The sequence below is a fragment of the Protopterus annectens genome, chromosome 8.part0 (genome assembly GCF_019279795.1).
Source record: "Protopterus annectens isolate FY-2018-M chromosome 8.part0, PAN1.0, whole genome shotgun sequence".
NCBI lineage: Eukaryota > Metazoa > Chordata > Ceratodontiformes > Protopteridae > Protopterus > Protopterus annectens.
Window position 1 is genome coordinate 1,658,837,275 of NC_056741.1, and position 17,512 is coordinate 1,658,854,786.

At 36.8% G+C, this 17,512-nt stretch overlaps 1 protein-coding gene across 1 annotated transcript in view; it reads left to right on the plus strand.

The window, feature by feature from the left end:
- The window catches only part of NRGN (neurogranin), a 723,419-nt gene that overhangs the window by 543,148 nt on the left and 162,759 nt on the right, over positions 1 to 17,512 (plus strand). The gene's annotated exons all lie outside the window — the stretch shown is intronic.

A 17,512-nucleotide genomic window follows, 5' to 3' on the forward strand; every position in this document is an offset into this window, starting at 1 on the left:
TATCCTTTGGGAAAAACAAGGTAACCCCTAATTACCACATAAGTGGTAATCCATTAAACACGGAAGAAGTTATCAGGGACCTGGGGACCCAAGTTGACAGTAACCTCTCTTTTGACACTCACATTGCCAAAGTGGTTAGGAAGACCTTCTACATTGCCCACCTGATCATGAAGGGATTCACATCCAGATCAGGAGAGGTCATTGTACCCCTGTACTCTTCACTTATCAGACCAATGATTGAGTACAACGCCCCATTCGAATGTACCTTACCCGACACCTGCAGCAGTTGGAAAGACCCCAAAAGTTCCTCACCAAAAGGATAAAGGGGCTCAATCATATGTCATACGATGCCCGACTGAAGAAACTCCAGCTCTATTCAGTCGCATACCATCTGCTCAGAGGTGATCTGTGCCTGACATACAAGGCCATGTCCAACCCGGAATTAATGGACATGCTCCACCTCAAAAATCCAAATCCACCAGAGCCACGAGAGCAAGAGACTTAAACCTCAACACGGATATAAATAGGACATGCTGGAGGGACAGATTCATCACCCAGAGACTCCCTACACTATGGAACAGAATCCCAGTCCATGTGAGGCAGAGCCCCTCACTGACTCTGTTCAAGAGAAATCTTGACGAGTGGATGGGAGATCGTAGGTTTACCCCGGGAATCATCTCTGTATCACTGCTGGACAGAGGCACAGCAAACTAATGGGTATATTATTCTCATCCTAAGGGGTGGTGAAAGCCACACACACTCTGGCTAGGCTTATAAATGCCCTAGGGCAGATAGCCTAGTATGAACCTATGAACCTATGACACACAATACAGTCTAAATCACATTTTACAAGTTGAAAAAAACTTATTAGATATAGTAAACAAAGGAATGTAGGTAAGGAAAGTAGAGTGAAAAGAAAGTAGGGGAAAAGATGGGGATTAAATGTGGAGAAAAAAAGAGCAAGTAATGCAGATAACAGGTAGAGAAGTAGTGGGGGGAGAAGAGAAAGACAAATAGTGAGAAGAGTAACAAGGAGTAAGAGAGATAGTTTTATTTAGTTAGTAATAGTGAAAAGCTAATCAGGTTTACTACATTACATTTTTTAATTAAAGGATTTAGCCAGATAACTGAAAATCTGCACTCTCAGTTAAACTATTTCGCTTGTATCAGTGTAAGAAGAACTAGTCAGCATATCAGTGTTACACATCTCTCAGTCTAGTTGGGATGCAGCAGTCTTTTGCAAATCCCCTAAGGTGAATAACTTGGAAAATGTCAGTTTTGTAAATGAATTAAGAAAATGTTTTGAATAAAATTACTTGGATTATAATTGGTGATTTAAGCACCTGAAACATGTTGGAAAAACATTAACCTCACTTAGATAATTTCTGATAGAAATTCTTAAAAGTCAACATCAGTAAAGGTTATTGTTATGGGTGTCAATATTATTCTGAATGTGAATTTGGAAATTCTGACTGTCTTACTATAAACTGGGAAGCTAGTAGTATCGAGTAGGTCTGTTCCTACTAATGGTTTTAATAAAGCTGATGCCAGCAGTGTTGTATAGAAACTTAAAGGTCTTGAAGTGACAGAGGTCATCGATTCCTTCCCACATACAGGATTGGTGGAGTCAGTTTTAAAAGTGACTACATTTTTTGATATAAAATTATTACCCAGAGGAAGCATATGAGTCAGTGTTAACACCCCACCACACCTAGAATTTAACATTGCCTCACTTAGTAAACAGGAAACAAATATTGTTAGGCAGTATACAAAAAGATGCTGGCTAGCCAACATTTTAAAATATATCTGTCGCTCTTCTTGGTTTACAACTGATTATGAACAGGTGGGGTAGTTTGTTTATATGCTTTATTACACAGGAACAAATCAGAATGGACAGCAGCAGTACAAAACATACATGAACTGATTAACTGACAGACTACACAGACATCAAAAAACAACAAACAATCTGACCACCACTGGAGGGTATAACAAACAACACTATTTTATTAACAAATATCATGGTGGTAAGTGTTTTCACTACAAAAACATAGCTTCATCAGACAATAAAAAAACAAAACATCTTTGATTTTACAACTAAATTATCGAATCACAAAAAGACTGCTACAAACCCCTCAGAAAAAGCCAATCAAATCACAAGTTCATAACACACCCTTTCAAACATAGTCAAGCGACTGTTTCAAAGAAAACTGTAATAAAAACATTAATATATCTTTCATTAGTATATCCTTCATCTGTGTGTATATTAGAAAATTTTAAAGACATAAAACTCTTGTAAGATAGTATCAATGAAATAAACCACGTGCTTTCAATAGACACTTTCCCATTCCGTCCTGGTTAATTGTCAGCTCTCAATGATACTATCCACCGTAACTCAGCACTCTGTCTTATTTGTTAAATCCCCACCCCTAAGTAGTTCATTCATAATCTCTACAACTGTAAGCCTAAATACATGACTATAACCATTTAACATAACATGTTTAGTTCATAGGTTCATAGGTTGATACTAGGCTATCTGCCCCAGGGCATTTATAAGCCTAGCCAGAGTGTGTTTGGCTTTTGCCACCCTTTTAGATTAGTTGACTGTGCCTCTGTATAGTAGGTCAAGAAGATAGTCAGTGCACTACATTCATCTAAGTTCCTAATTTAACCAATGTGTTCTAGAATCCTGTCTTTCAAGCTACGATTGGTCTTACCTATATAATAAGCTTTGCATAAAACACACTGAGTATAATAAATGGCATGCTTAGTTTTACAATCTGTGTAGAAATTGAACTCAATTCTACACTGGGTAATAGGACATAAGATAAAACTAGGAGAGCAGATATAGGCACATGCTGAGCAACTGCTGCAAGAAAAGGTGCCTAACCGATCAGATTTAAGTCCATTAGTATTTCTACCCACAGAATTTTTTATAACATAACTGTCATTTTAACAACTTGTTATTCCTAAATGCAAATCTAGGTCTAAACCAACCAACTGATTAACCTCATCACTAGCCATTAAAACTGGCAAGTATCTCCTAATAACATTACATGTCTGTGCCGTTTCACTGGAATGAGTCAATAGTAAACATAAATAATGCTGATGTGATGAGAACGGAATGGGATCAATATTTCTATCCTCATCACTAAAATAAGGTCTAGCTGTAGTATTTCTTAAGGAAGACACAGTATCCTTCATATGTCTAACTTCGGACACAGAATAACATCTTGAAACAAACCACTGAGAAGTAGCTTCAAGGGCTCGTTCTGCTGGTATATCCTTACTATGAAGATGCATTTCTCTAAGTAGTTGTCCTTTGACAACATTCCTAGTAATGTGTCTTGGATGCATACTAGATTTTAATAAAACATTATTATGTTTATAATGCTTCCTGAATGCTTTAATCTCAGATTCAAGTCATCTTTACCTATAGACATATCTAAAAAATCAATCTTAGAATATGAATAATTACAGCTAAACTTCAAAAAGGAAGTAGTACTCTGTAGATAAACTAAAAACCTATTAAAACTCTCCATAGTTCCTCTTCACAAAATAAATATATCATCAGTGAACCATTTATAACAAACTAGACTATCTATAACATAATTATTATCTACAAAATCAAACTCCCACCACATAGACAATGTAGCTTACATCTCAACAACATACTACAAAATGACAGTCAGGCTCACACATGCTTAGTATTTATACACATGCAAGCCCATGGAGATCTTCTTAAAGGTATACATACATACATACTGATCTACATCCTCCCTCTTTAATGAATTGCCCACAATAGAATGACACTTGAATAAGGCATGCAATTATACAGACACTAAGAAATAAATGCAATGTTCATGTCCAAGTTGCCATGTATCTGGAACATGTCTGGAAATGTGATTTGATCTAGTGGTATAGCAATCAAAACTGGTTTAGCAACAGGGACAGTCGTTGGTGAACAAACAGATTCTGGGGTTTCAGGATTCTTCTCAGGAACAGGGATGTTTATTTGAATGTCCTCTGGAACTGGAACGCTGGATAACTCACTCTGAGTCTTTCACACAGGTATGATACTGTAATACAGGCTCGGACACTGGGAACAAATGTTTCCCATTCCACCTAAACTCTACTCCTTGTGATTCCACAATGTCCGATCTTGGCTCTCCACATACATTTTTCATGACTCCAATACAATCAAAACCTTTAGACATCCGCATCATCACTATATATATATGGATTTAGTGGTTTGCTGGTCTTATCATAATAGGATTTCTGGGTTAAGTGCTTCTTCAACAGGTGGGCTTTCCCTGATCTGTTGTTCTTGACATATGGAACTAATAGATGACTGCTGAATGGTAGCATGGTTCTGGTTTGTCTCAACAGAAGCCCTTGTGCAGGTGAACCAAGATGTTTATTTTATTTATTTTTTATTTATTTGCAGTTTGATAACTGGGAAAGTCCATTGGGCCGAGATGAGCCCTTTTTCAAGGAGGCCCTGGGAGAAAAGCTCCATGTGCATAAATACAGTGCAAAAATAGACAGAAATTAATACAGAATATTACAGAAGCAAAATCAGCAGAAGTTAATACAAAAATATTACACAACTTAAAAATGAATGAAAACATATTGGTACAGTGATAGTAGTAGCAAAAGGATTTATGTAGTATGCCGTAATCATAGATTCTGAACCAACATGAGATAATAAGCATTGTTTTATGTGGAATGCAAATGCCTTCACTAACTAGAGTATAAAGAGAGAAGTATTTTTAATAGAGAGATGAAGGAGGAAAAAGCATGGCTAGTGCTAGGTAGAAATGTGAGGATGAAAGGTTGCAGGAAGTGGGAGTGATTGGGTGAAGGTTAGGAGGGGTGAGAGCAGGTGCACTCCCAAGTAGAAGAGCGATAGGAGTGGAGGAATATTTCTGAGATTCAAGAGATTCAAGAAAACTTCACTGTTGTCTCATTTTGACTTCTCCAATAACTGTTTCACACTTTGAACTGCATGTTCTGCCAAACCATTTGACTGTGGGTACTCAGGGCTACTTGCAACATGAGTAAAGTCCCACTCTTCAGCAAATCTTTTGAACTGCTGGCTTGTAAACTGTGCATCATTGTCAGAAATAACTTTGTGCAGACTACCATGGACTGCAAAATAATGCTTCATCTTAGTAATGACAGTATTGGATGTTAGGTTAGGAAGTAAGTCAATATCGAACCAATTAGAATAAAAGTCTGCTAACACCAAGTAATGTTGACCATTCCATTCAAAAATGTCTGTGGCTGCTGTCAACGAAGGTAGTTCATGAATATGGTTTAGCTGAAGTAGTTCTTTCTGTTGAGTGGCTTAATATTATTACATACAGAACAAGATGAAAGCACTCTCTCAATGTCCCTTGACAATGAAGGCCAAAATACTACTACTCTCACCCTTCTTTTGGTAGAAACCATTCCTGGGTAACCATGATGCAAGATGGTAATGTACTCTTGTTGCAAGTATTTTTGAATAATCACTTTTGTACCTTTCATGATGATACCATTGCTAAACAAAATATTATCTCTATAAGGAAAATAAGGATGCAGGTCATGAGATAAACAAGACTGCTTTGATGACCATCTTTGATTGATAAAGTTGTTGAGCTTCTGACGTACTGAATCTGAGGTTGTATGACTTCTAAACTCATCAAGACTTGTGGAAGAAAAATTTCTCACTTCATGACCTCAAAATCAAGTTTCTCATTTGCATGCTGTTCAGTGGTATTTCTGAGCGATTTGGATACATTATCAGCAAGATAAAGAAGTTTGAATTTGTGTAGACAAAACTGAAATTATACTATTGCAATTTCTACGTTATGCGTTGCAATCTGGCAGGAGCTGTATGCATAGGCTTTCTCAAAATAGCGACTAGAGGTTGGTAATCAGTTTCAATTTGAATTGGGTGGCCATAAATATAATCATGGAACTTTGTGCATGCAAACACAATTGCCAAGAGTTCTTTTACAAGAAAGAGCTACCGGTTTGTGAAGATCATAATATGTGAGAGTTGATGGAATGGCAATTGTCTGTTTCAGCACATCAAATGCTCTGTGGTGTTGTTCTGACCAGAACCAGGATACATCTTTGCATGTCAACTCTCTAAGCAGTTCTGAAAGTTGGCTTAAGTCTGAATGAACTTTCCTAGGTAGTCAACCATGCCAAGAATACATTGTAGGGCTTGGACATTGTCTGGAGCAGGCATCTCAAGAATTGCTGTTTGCTTGGAAGGATCTGGTCGCAAGCCTGAACTAGTAAATAAATAACCAACATAACTAACTTCTCTTAGCTTCAATTTGCACTTCTGGGGATTCAGCTTAAGATTCACTTCATGAGCTCTTGCCAGAACATTCTTGAGGTTTCTGTCATGCTCAGCTTCACCATTACCTCCTACAAGAATATCATCTACCATAATAGCACACTGACAACCAGAAAAAAATTGCTCCATGGCATGCTGGAAGACTTCACTGGCAGAATTTATCCCAAATGGCATTCTCAAAAATCTGTACCTGCCAAAAGGAGTACTGAAAGTGGTTAGCAATGAGGATTTTCATTCTAGCAAAATTTTCCAAAATTAACTTTTTACATCCAAAACAGAAAAAAAACAGTAGCATTTGGCAGTGACTTCTTTGACTGTATGCATTGGATGATGAGGTCTTTTCAGTGCCTTATTCAAAATCTCATGGATCAGTATATATTCTGATATCATCTGAACTTTTTTATGAGCTACCGCCATGGAAGATACCAATTCAGTAGGTTCATTAATTAGGCAAATCACACCTTGCTACATCATTTTATCTAGCTTGGCTTTGACTCTGTTCTGCATAGCTACTGGAACTTTCTGAGCTGGTCTGACAACTGGACTGACTTCAGGATCTAATTTCATGGAGTACACAGCTGTTAGTTTGCATAGTTTGTCCTCGAAAAGATCAGCATAGGCAGAAAAAATAGACTGGACAAAATTAGAACAATGGTCTTTCAAGCTTACATGATGGACTTCCTTATTGAATGAAAGTAGTCCCATTTTTAAACTGTCTCTGAGGCCTAATAATGATTGTAAGTGCCTTTTAACTACATAAAATTGCAAGTCATAGCTGCTCCCAGCAGAGTAATATGAAAGCACTACTGAAACTTCAGTTTGAATTCCTTCACCACCATAAGCAGCATGTTTTGCAGACTTTGCCAAATCAAGCTTCTCACCAGCACATATTCTAGCAAATGTTTCTGCTGACATAATATTGCACTTTGAACCTGTGTCATCTTTGAGCTCGGTGGGTCTCCCATTTACCTGAACAGTACAAAATACTTCATTCTTTGCCCATAAATCTATAGCATTGAATGTTTCATTAAGCACAGACACACCATCAACATAAAACGTAGGGTCATAGCTTTCTAATTGATCAACTTGTGTCTTTGAATGTTCTATTTTAATAAAAACATGTCCCTTATTTGATTTACAAAACCTTTTGAAATAATTCCACTTATTGCATTTGTGGCACTGCTGACAAAAAGCTAAGCACTTTTCTCTTTTAGATCCATGAGTACCACCACAGTTATGGCAGTTGACTATGAAGCTAGGTGAGGGCACATGTTTTGAGTTTGCTGACTCATCCTTGTGCTTCACTGAGACTGTGTGCATTCTGGAATTTGCTAGAGTGCTAAAGGGTTTACCAGTGACTGGTGCAGGGCTTACAGTTGCTGCCACGTGATTAGGCCTGTTTCTTTTAACCACATGCTGCATACTGTCAATATTAGCTTTAGAAAATACTGAAAGCATGGATTTCTCATTTGTAAGCATAGTTGTGTGCTTTTCTGTAAGCTCATATACCTGCCAAATCTCAATGGCCTTATTCAAAGTTAAATCACTGTCATGAAGCAAAATCTTACTCACAGCATCATCTTTAATACTACACACAAGTCTGTCTTTTAGCAACTGATCCCTTAAATCACCAAATCTGTACATTTTAGCTTTGTTTCTCAAGTCAGTTATATATGCTGCAAACGTTTCCCCAAGCTTCTGATCTCCTGTGTAAAATAAGGGCCTTTCCATTGTAATATTTGTTTGGAGGTTGCACATTTCTCTAAATGTATGTTTTAAGCACTCGGGGTTTTCCCCTGACTCAGCCGGTCCCAGTATATGGTGGTTCCCCCTCCCCTGCAAACACAGCAGGCACATACACAAATGAACGCTCTCTTTCTGTGGCTTCTGAACCAGCTAAATTAAGCCGAATAAATGCCTTTTGTATGCATCTTTATTAGAAAATGCAGCTTTTATGAAAATATCATACTCTTGCTCAAACACTCTCCAGTTCTCTGCAATATTATTATCAAAGATAAGTGGACCTGGTTTTCAAAATCCTTCAGCCATGCCAACAATGTTTGCCCAAACACACTGTGAAAATGGCCCTTGTAATTATATACGAGCATGTACACACAGCCAGTACTTGTAATAACATTAATAATGTACAATAAACTCTTCAAAATACTGTACTTTGTGAAATATGCTTTGAAATGGCTGTATTTTGCAAAATAACTATACTGTAATACTGCACAAGCATACAAACACTGTATACTTTGCATATCTTGAATAGGTTTAATTAATGTGAAAAAGTAGCACATAATGAAAAAACATAGTAATTTCCCTTATTTTATTAATTTTATATGATTCAGACATTATTTAAAACCTTTTCATAGTGACCTGTGCCTGACATATAAGGCCATGTCAAACCCAGATTTGATGAATATGCTTCACCTCAAAAAATCTAGATCCCTCAGAACCACAAGGGCGGGAGACTTAAACCTTGACACGGTTATAAATAGAACGTGCTGGAGGGACAGATTCATCACCCAGAGACTCCCTATGCTGTGGAACAAAATCCCGGTACATGTGAGGCAGAGCACCTCGCTGGCCTTGTTCAAGAGGAATCTTGACCAATGGATGGGAGATCGCAGATATACCCCAGGGATTACTTCAGTGTCACTGCTTGACAGAGGCACAGAAAAATGATAGGCATAGTTTTTATTCAAACTAAAGGGGTGGCGAAAGCCACATAACTATGGGCTAGGCTTATAAATGCCCTTGGGCAGATAGCCTAGTATGAACCTATGAACCTATGAACCTATGAGCTATTTCAAATATTTTTATCAATATGTCATAGTTTTGGACATTTTGTTTAACTATAAATTTATTTTGAGTGCTTTGCTTTATATTTTTTTGAGCAAGAAATCATTTAAGTAAATTTTGATACCTGAAATTCATTTCTCTCTTGTTTTTGTGAGTTATACATGCAGTAGGGATAATCAATTCCTCTATATTTCCCCGCCATTAACTGACTGCCTCTTGGTCTTGATTCTGGATCCCATTCTGACACCATGTCACTCATCTTGGTTTGTAATTGAAGACAAACAGATGGGGTAGTTTCTTTATATGCTTTATTACACAATAACACATCAGGATGGATAGCAGCAGTACAAAATATAAACAGACTGATTAACTGACAAACTACATAGACATGCATGCTTTCATCTCAACAGCTTACTAGAAAATGGCAGTCAGGTTCACACGTGCTCAGTATTTATACACATGGGCAAGCCCATGAAAAGCTTCTTAAAGATATAAATACATACTTATCTACAATATCTAATAGGTAAATCTAGTCTGAGAAAAAAATTGAGGAGGATTAACTTTAAATATAAATTTAAACTGGTAGCTTATACTCTGGACAACAAAAACATTTTTTAAAACATTTGCTGTCATACAGAAGAGATTCCCCTAATGACAATGTGACTTCTAAAAGAATAGATGTAGCATAAATTTTATGTTAAATATATTTTTTTTGGAAAACAGATAGTAACAGAGACCTAACTGTGGAATTTAATCTCCGAGGGTATCATAAGTTTCCCAAAATAACTGTGGATATAGAATTCTAGCCCTAAATGTTACCAGTTGGCCCTGATGTATTGCCTCCTGTGTAACATTTATCTCCCAACAAAAATTAACCTTCAACTATGTAGCAGACTTCTGAAAGGTGGTTATAGTGAGAACCATTCACAAAACTGGAGATCTGAATAAAAGTGAGACCCATATTCCAATCAGTATGCTCCCTACTGTAATTCCAAGATACAGAATAATACAGAATAATAGCTACAAAAATGAACAGCAAATGCTAAACATTTGGGATAAAGATTCCTCAACTTACTATAGCCAGCTAAATCCTTCATTAAAAAAAATGTCTTGCAATGGCTAACTGGGCAAAATGGTAAACTTCTGTGTATAACCTGAGCCTGTATTCTACATCCCACTGTAGCTAACCAGGTAAAATGGTAAACCTCTAGGTACAGCCTTGATTCTAGAAGCATATCCCACTGTGTTCCTTGTATGACCATTTCCTATACATAGCCTTAGCCTATGGATATCCAAACTGCTATCATCAGATCACAGTTATTAAACTGTTTTGAAGCTGCATTGAAAACACTGCTTAAACTGAATGTATGGATGTTGAATAGCATAATCTTGTGTACAGTTAATAGTAATTACTACCAACATAATTCTTATAATAATTTGTAACATTTTTACTCACATTATATTACAGGTTTATAGGTTTATAGGCTACTGATCTGTGAGGATCATAAGAAACCTTGACTTACATTCCCATGGTTATTTTTAGCCCATATACTTTGCATGCAAATAACCCAGAGGTGGGCAGAACAAGGAAATGCTGTGACCCTTACTTGTTGCACCTATCCATAAGGAACATGGGTGCTAAACAAAGGGTGAATTTGCAGTTTCCCATTCATTTATCCCAATTATATTTGAATAGAGTGAGGAAAAGTGCTTTACTTTATGTGGAGTAGAGGAGGGTTTCTCAGAAGTATTCTCTGTGATACATATCTATCACTTGAGCATATTATATTTAAGTTGTGGATGTTCACACTGTGACACTCCAATACTGGCCCAGTAATCAAGGAGCCTCAATCCTCACCACTGGCAACAGTGGAGGACATACATTGGGAGGATGACTGGCACACACACACGGTATCTCCAGATGCACCTCTCTGCATCAAGTGTAATTTCCCTTAAGAGCACACAGAGACCACAGTCAGTCTGAGGCTGGTTTCTCCCTCTTTCTCCAGATCCCCAATAAGACTCCCCACTGGCACAGCTATAGGGTTGAGATCTCAGCTGAGTGGCCTAGCCAAGACCTCTGGCACCCTCTCTGTCCAACCAATGCTTCATGTCCCTAGCCAAGTAGCTGACACACACACACACACACACACACACACACACACACACACACACACACACACACACACACACACACACACACACACACACACACACACACACACTTTGAGGTTTGATTTATATACATACACACACCTGGAAAAGGCTGGCACAGGTTTACTAACTATGCCCCCTTCTCCTTATCAGCTACTTTAAGGCCCTTAACAAAGGGTGTCCAATCTTACTGTGTAATGCTACTATCAATCGAAATGGTAGTTTGACCAAGAGTAAGGCTATTAGGAGTGGCCCAAAGTGTCACTAAATAAATATGCATGTACTCCCAAAACTTAAATATGTCTCACAAATAGGAGCCACAATGAAAGGTTTAAATATATTTAATAATAAATAATAAAAGAACAAGAAAATACTCAGCATATGATCACAGTAACAAAAGAGTTCAAAATCACAAGAAATATTTAAAAGAACATTGCAGGACAATCTCAAATAAATAAAGAAAACTATACTTCACTATATTCATGACTGAATCTAAGAGAATTACTGCACCCTAGTTAACTTACTTATAGAGCAAACAAGGCAGATGTGGCAGGTGGGTCTTCCAGCTGATGCTGTCAGGTCAAAGAAAAATACAGAACACTCAGTCTCTCTCAGAGAGTTCTTAAATTAATATCCCAAGTATTACTGCTGGGATAGCTTGCAGGATGACATCACTTCTTGTCATGTGACTCTATCTCAGGTGAAAAACAACCATTGATGCAGCTGGTAGCATTTAGCATCTACCTGTGAAAATAGATACACAAGGGCTTTTCTTCAAATCTTGGTACTTGCTGGAACACATAAAACAATAAAACACTTGCAAGACAATGCAGAGAACCTCTGGTTCTAGACATTGTGTCTGTTACTGCACTGAAATTGAAATATAACATAATTTTATTACACAGTCATAAAGTAATTTAAATTTCTATTTATTTTTCTGAAATTAACCTCCTGTGTTCCAGTTTCCATTGTTAAAATATGTACGTCTAAAGAGTTACAATAATGTATGTACATTTCTGTTCTGTTCTAGTAGGGTACACTGTGGATACATTTTTAAAGTTCAGTACTTTACAATCCTTTGCAACACACACTTCTGTACCAGCAGTTTGATATACACATAACATGCAGTTCTAATACATTTGTAACACGAGCACAGGAATCATGTTGATATTCACAAATGGCATAGAATTATTTACAAAATTCCAGATAGCTGGGCTGGCAGTATCTTTTTTCATGACACACACACACTATCGATGGACTTGGGAATGTGTAATAAGTCTGATAGAAAAGTGTCTGTTGGGACACTGTGCAGATGCAGAGGTCACCTCTTAGTAGCCTATACGATTATGAGTAGAGAGTCAACATTTTCAGACAGTCTGCATAGTTTTTGTAGCGTAGACTCTTGATTTTTTTAGTGTGAAAAAACTTGTGGTCACTCCAGCTGTGACAAGTGTTTCAACAGATACACACCAAATGAAGCACTGTTTTCAAACACAAGCCTAATGAGAGCTGAATACTATGAAATGATTACATCACTGGATGTAGATGCCATAGGTTTAGATATAAGCTGTGCAGTGAAATGGATTTCCTTACAATAATGCATAAGTGGTGATCAAAGCACAGTTCAAGGTTAACACAGGTTTCCAAATCCATAGCTATGGGATCAATGTTCAGGGGTGTGTTGACAATATGATAGTTATGTTTGCCAAAGCATACGGTTATACATTTCTTGTTATTTAGTTTTAGTCCATGGTTTTGACACCAGCTATTGATTTGTGGAAGATCCTTTTGGAGGATTTTAGTATCTTCTGGAGAGTTTATGCTGGCACCAACTTTGCATACTTGGTCAGCCATAAATCCCTACTATTTACTTTGACCTCCAAGAACTAAATATCAGTGAGGAGTGGCCAGAGGACTGAACCCTGGGTTACATCACTAGTGACATTCTTTTTGGAGGAAGTAGAGCCATCCACCATCATTCCTTGGGTTCTGCTTGTGAGCTAATTTGCTATACAATGAGTTATGGTACCATTGAGCATGTCTGAATGCAATTTCTGTGTGGTCACTTCTAAAATTCTCATGCTATAACACTGAACAAGAATGGGTTAATGTTCCACACCTTAGTCAAAAGCAGAAATGATCAAATCAGATAAATTCTAAAATGTATTTTAAATAAATCTGTTTGCTTTCCAAAATCACTGGAGAAAGAAGAAACAAATGTGCTTGATTTCTGTGAAGAGCCATGCATTTGCCTTTCATGTAAGTAACAATGGCCTCAGAGTTCATGATAAGAAGAACTAGGGGTCAAGGGTACAGGTGAGGCTTCCCTTTATACGTAATTTTGTACAAATACAGTCATACTCTTCTGATCACGTCTTTGAATAAGTATGAATTTACTGCAAAAATGATCATTCCTTATTATCAGGAACAGCAATAACATGATTCACCTGCAAGAAAACATATGTTATTCTTATCATTATAGAAATGCAGTGGTGCACAACATTCTTCAGCTTATTTTGGATGCATTCTTTGCAGTCTGTTTGTCCACCCACTGACCACATCCTTTTTCTCAAGGATCTCTGATTTCTACCTATATCCCAAAGATATAATAGTTGGCAAAAAGGGAACCTCTAAACTGTGTGTGTATGTTTGTGTGTGTGTGTGTGTGTGTGTGTGTGTGTGTGTGTGTGTGTGTGTGTGTGTGTGTGTGTGTGTGTGTGTGTGTACATATGTGTGCATGTGTGTGTACATGTGTGTGTATGTGTGCATGCATGTGTGTATGTTTGTGTCTGTACCTTTGCAAGCATGTGAGGGTATATACATTGATGTAGGTGACACAAAGATGCACACGCACACACACGCACACACACGCACACACACACACACACACACACACACACACACACACACACACAGATAACTTCCCACTCCTTGCTGAGTTCACCTCGACCACTTTTTCAGTCCAACAATTAAGATCATCATTGCTGGATAAGAAGGACCATGGCAATACTCAGTAAACCCATCCTTATTCTAATTCAGTTCATACACTTACTCTAAATGAATGTGGATTCCATGTAACTGCATTTGTGGAATCCTGCATTTGCTGAAAAGTGTTTTATTAATGGAAATTTCATGTCAGACTTCAGCAAACCATATGGTCACCATAGTTAAAGGTTATGATTGTTTTAAATGATTTTATTTCATTTAAACCCTGGCTAGGTACCCCCCGATGAATACAAACTCACTGTTACTCTTCTCTTTCAGTCCTCCATCTTTACATTGCCGTTTGATGGCCAAAAGTCATAAGAACAAAGTTTACTTTATGTTGCATCTGGGTCAATCCTGAGTCATACTTATCTGACAAACATAATAATATTCAGTTGAAAGAGAAAGCAAGCAGACAAAGAAATAAGTAGCTTGATAGATATTGCTGACAGGGGTGAGTTTGCAATACAATTCATTATCTTGACTAGTAAACTGATCTTTTTAAAACTAGATTTCTCAGAATAGAGTTGTCATTTAAATATGGTTGACACCTGTAAGAGATTAAGAGTTCTGAAATATGTGCTTGAAAATCTAGGTGTCCTCACTTCTTACGTGGAGATTATGTTGTTTTCTTTAGTCTGTGCAATTGTTTGAAACTGCATTTCATCTCATCTTTTTCATGAACACTACCTGTCTGAAAGCATAACTGTCACATTTACATTGAGATGTTATTTACAAGACATTATGGGATATAAAAAAATGATCATCTTACAAGCAGAAGGAATAACTGAATTCTGACTGAATTAAAAAATATATATAAATAATTGCTTGAACCGACAAGAACACTTTATGTTGATTGTCCATCTTTAAAATACAATGTTGTGATAACACTTAACAGGCATGATGAATTCAGTTTTTTTGTTTTTGAGAGATTTTTGTTCTGACATCCAGTTCCAAAGTACCCTTTGACGAATTTGGTGAAGAGTAATGTCATATAAAAACGGACACTAGCCTTATTCTGATTTCCAGTAGTATGTTGACTATTTGATTTATCCAAAGAATTCTTGGGTAAAAATGTGAAACTTTAGTTCTGTTTGGAATTTTGATGACCTTGGAAGAGAAAGGAGCATATGTTATGACTTTACATAATGTAGATCCATTGTTCTTACTTTGCAGAAGGAAGCAGCCTCCACAAGCATCCCCGAGTGTGACTTTTTTTTGTAAAGTTAGTTTCAGAAGGTGCTGCATTCACCAACTTTGTATTCACAAAGCCTTCTCTGTATTTTGAAAGGTATAATTTATGAAATCAAATCCTCAGTTTGAAACCAAAATGAAATCTGGAGTCTTAGACCAAGATGTTACATTTTTCAAACAAAATCTATGCCATATTTTTTGCGCATATCATACATTTTTCTATTTTTGAAATTTGTGCAAGAGCAAATCTGAACTATCTCAAAGAAAGACTCAACAGGAAAAGAAAAGTGTGGCACTTGTCAGGGGATTCAACCAAGACACCCCACATTCTGTGTATTTATCACTTCTACTGGACCAAACAAGGAACCTCTGGACAGTTGGAAGCAAACCTGAGGTATAAAACCTGTTCTGTCTTTTACAGACTTGTCCTACCTCTACTATTGTGTTCAGAAACATGGATAAAAAGCACAGATCTGTAGGCTTAACTTGACAGTGTTTAATGAGAATTAATTTTTGCTTTTATTTTATTTTCATATGCATAAAGCCTGTTAAGAATAAGTAGTCGTTCACTGAATTAAAGAATCTGATAGTGAAAATGTACAAAGTCTTGACACAGAAAATAGGGGTTGCATTCTGCATTCTGTTCCTCCTCACAGTCGTTTGGCCTAGTTTCATGGATGTACCGTTAACTGTAACCACTTGAGATTTCTTTCCAAGAGAAGTGTTTAGTTTCTTCCTTAGCAACATCTTTTTAATTGCTGGTTCCTAGGCAGACATGGTGTCGTAAATACTATTTTTAAATTCAGGTGTCATAGTGTGCTGCAGGGAAAGGCAAAAAAAATGTACTTGCCCTTAAATTCATATATCAAGTAGACAACATTTCTCTATGGAGGTTTAGTACTAAGCTGAAATCTTTTTTTTTTTTCTCTGTGACATAGTACTTTACTACTGCAGCTGTTAAAGGCAGAATTATATTTGAAGAAAGAGTGTCCTAAATAAAACTGACAGCAACATACATTACTTTTCACAAGCTGTTTGTTTTCTATGTGTGAAATGTCTGTGTTTGTGAAAAGTTTGACAGGATTTGGAAACTAAATTCCATTACTGATTCATACGACAGGAACAGAATAAGTGAACATAGTGTGAGCTACACCACAGTTCACATCAAATGTCTTAATGGTGAGCAGTAGAATCCAGACCTGTCCAGGTGTGGGTACATCATAATAGATGGAAAACAGTATGAAACAGCGTACTGTTTGATGTCATGTTAATTAAATCCCTTGGAAATAAAATAAACATCAAGGAAAGTAAATTTGAAAAATCACTCTTAGAGGTCAGCTGTAATATCTACACATCATTTAAGCTTCATGTTCGGCTTTGCCATTTAGAGTGGCAATGTTCTTGAAGTCACTTTCATTTTGAACCAGTGAATTGTATAACTGTTTAGTGCAGGCTATCCATACAGAGTAGTGATTACAGAAAGATAGAGAAAGAGAAAAACAAAAACAGGAGAAAGTGAGGCTATCCTGCTAAACAGAGACAAATATATGCCTTTTAAATGTCTTTTTTGTTTCGATGCACTTATTCAGGGATATGTAAATTAGAGAACAGTCTATGTGAAGTTTGCAGTGAAAACTAAACTGAAGACAGCCATAAAATTGAGTTATGGTAAAGTGGGTCATTTCATTTACATCCAAAAAATGCTTTCATGTTCAACTACAGCCATAATTAGTCAAGCTTATGTGTGCAGTAGTTGTTTCCCTGAGGCATGCTGCAGCAAAGCATACTGTCTGGATGGGGATTACTGTGATTATTGATACAATAAGTCTTCCTTGAAGTAGAGTTATACTGATGACTAAAGGCTTCTTACACCTGGTCATCACTTTTTTATATAGTATAGGTGATTGCCCTATGCAACTAATCATATACAAATATACATAACTATATATATATATATATATATATATATATATATATATATATATATATATATATATATATATATATATATATATATATATA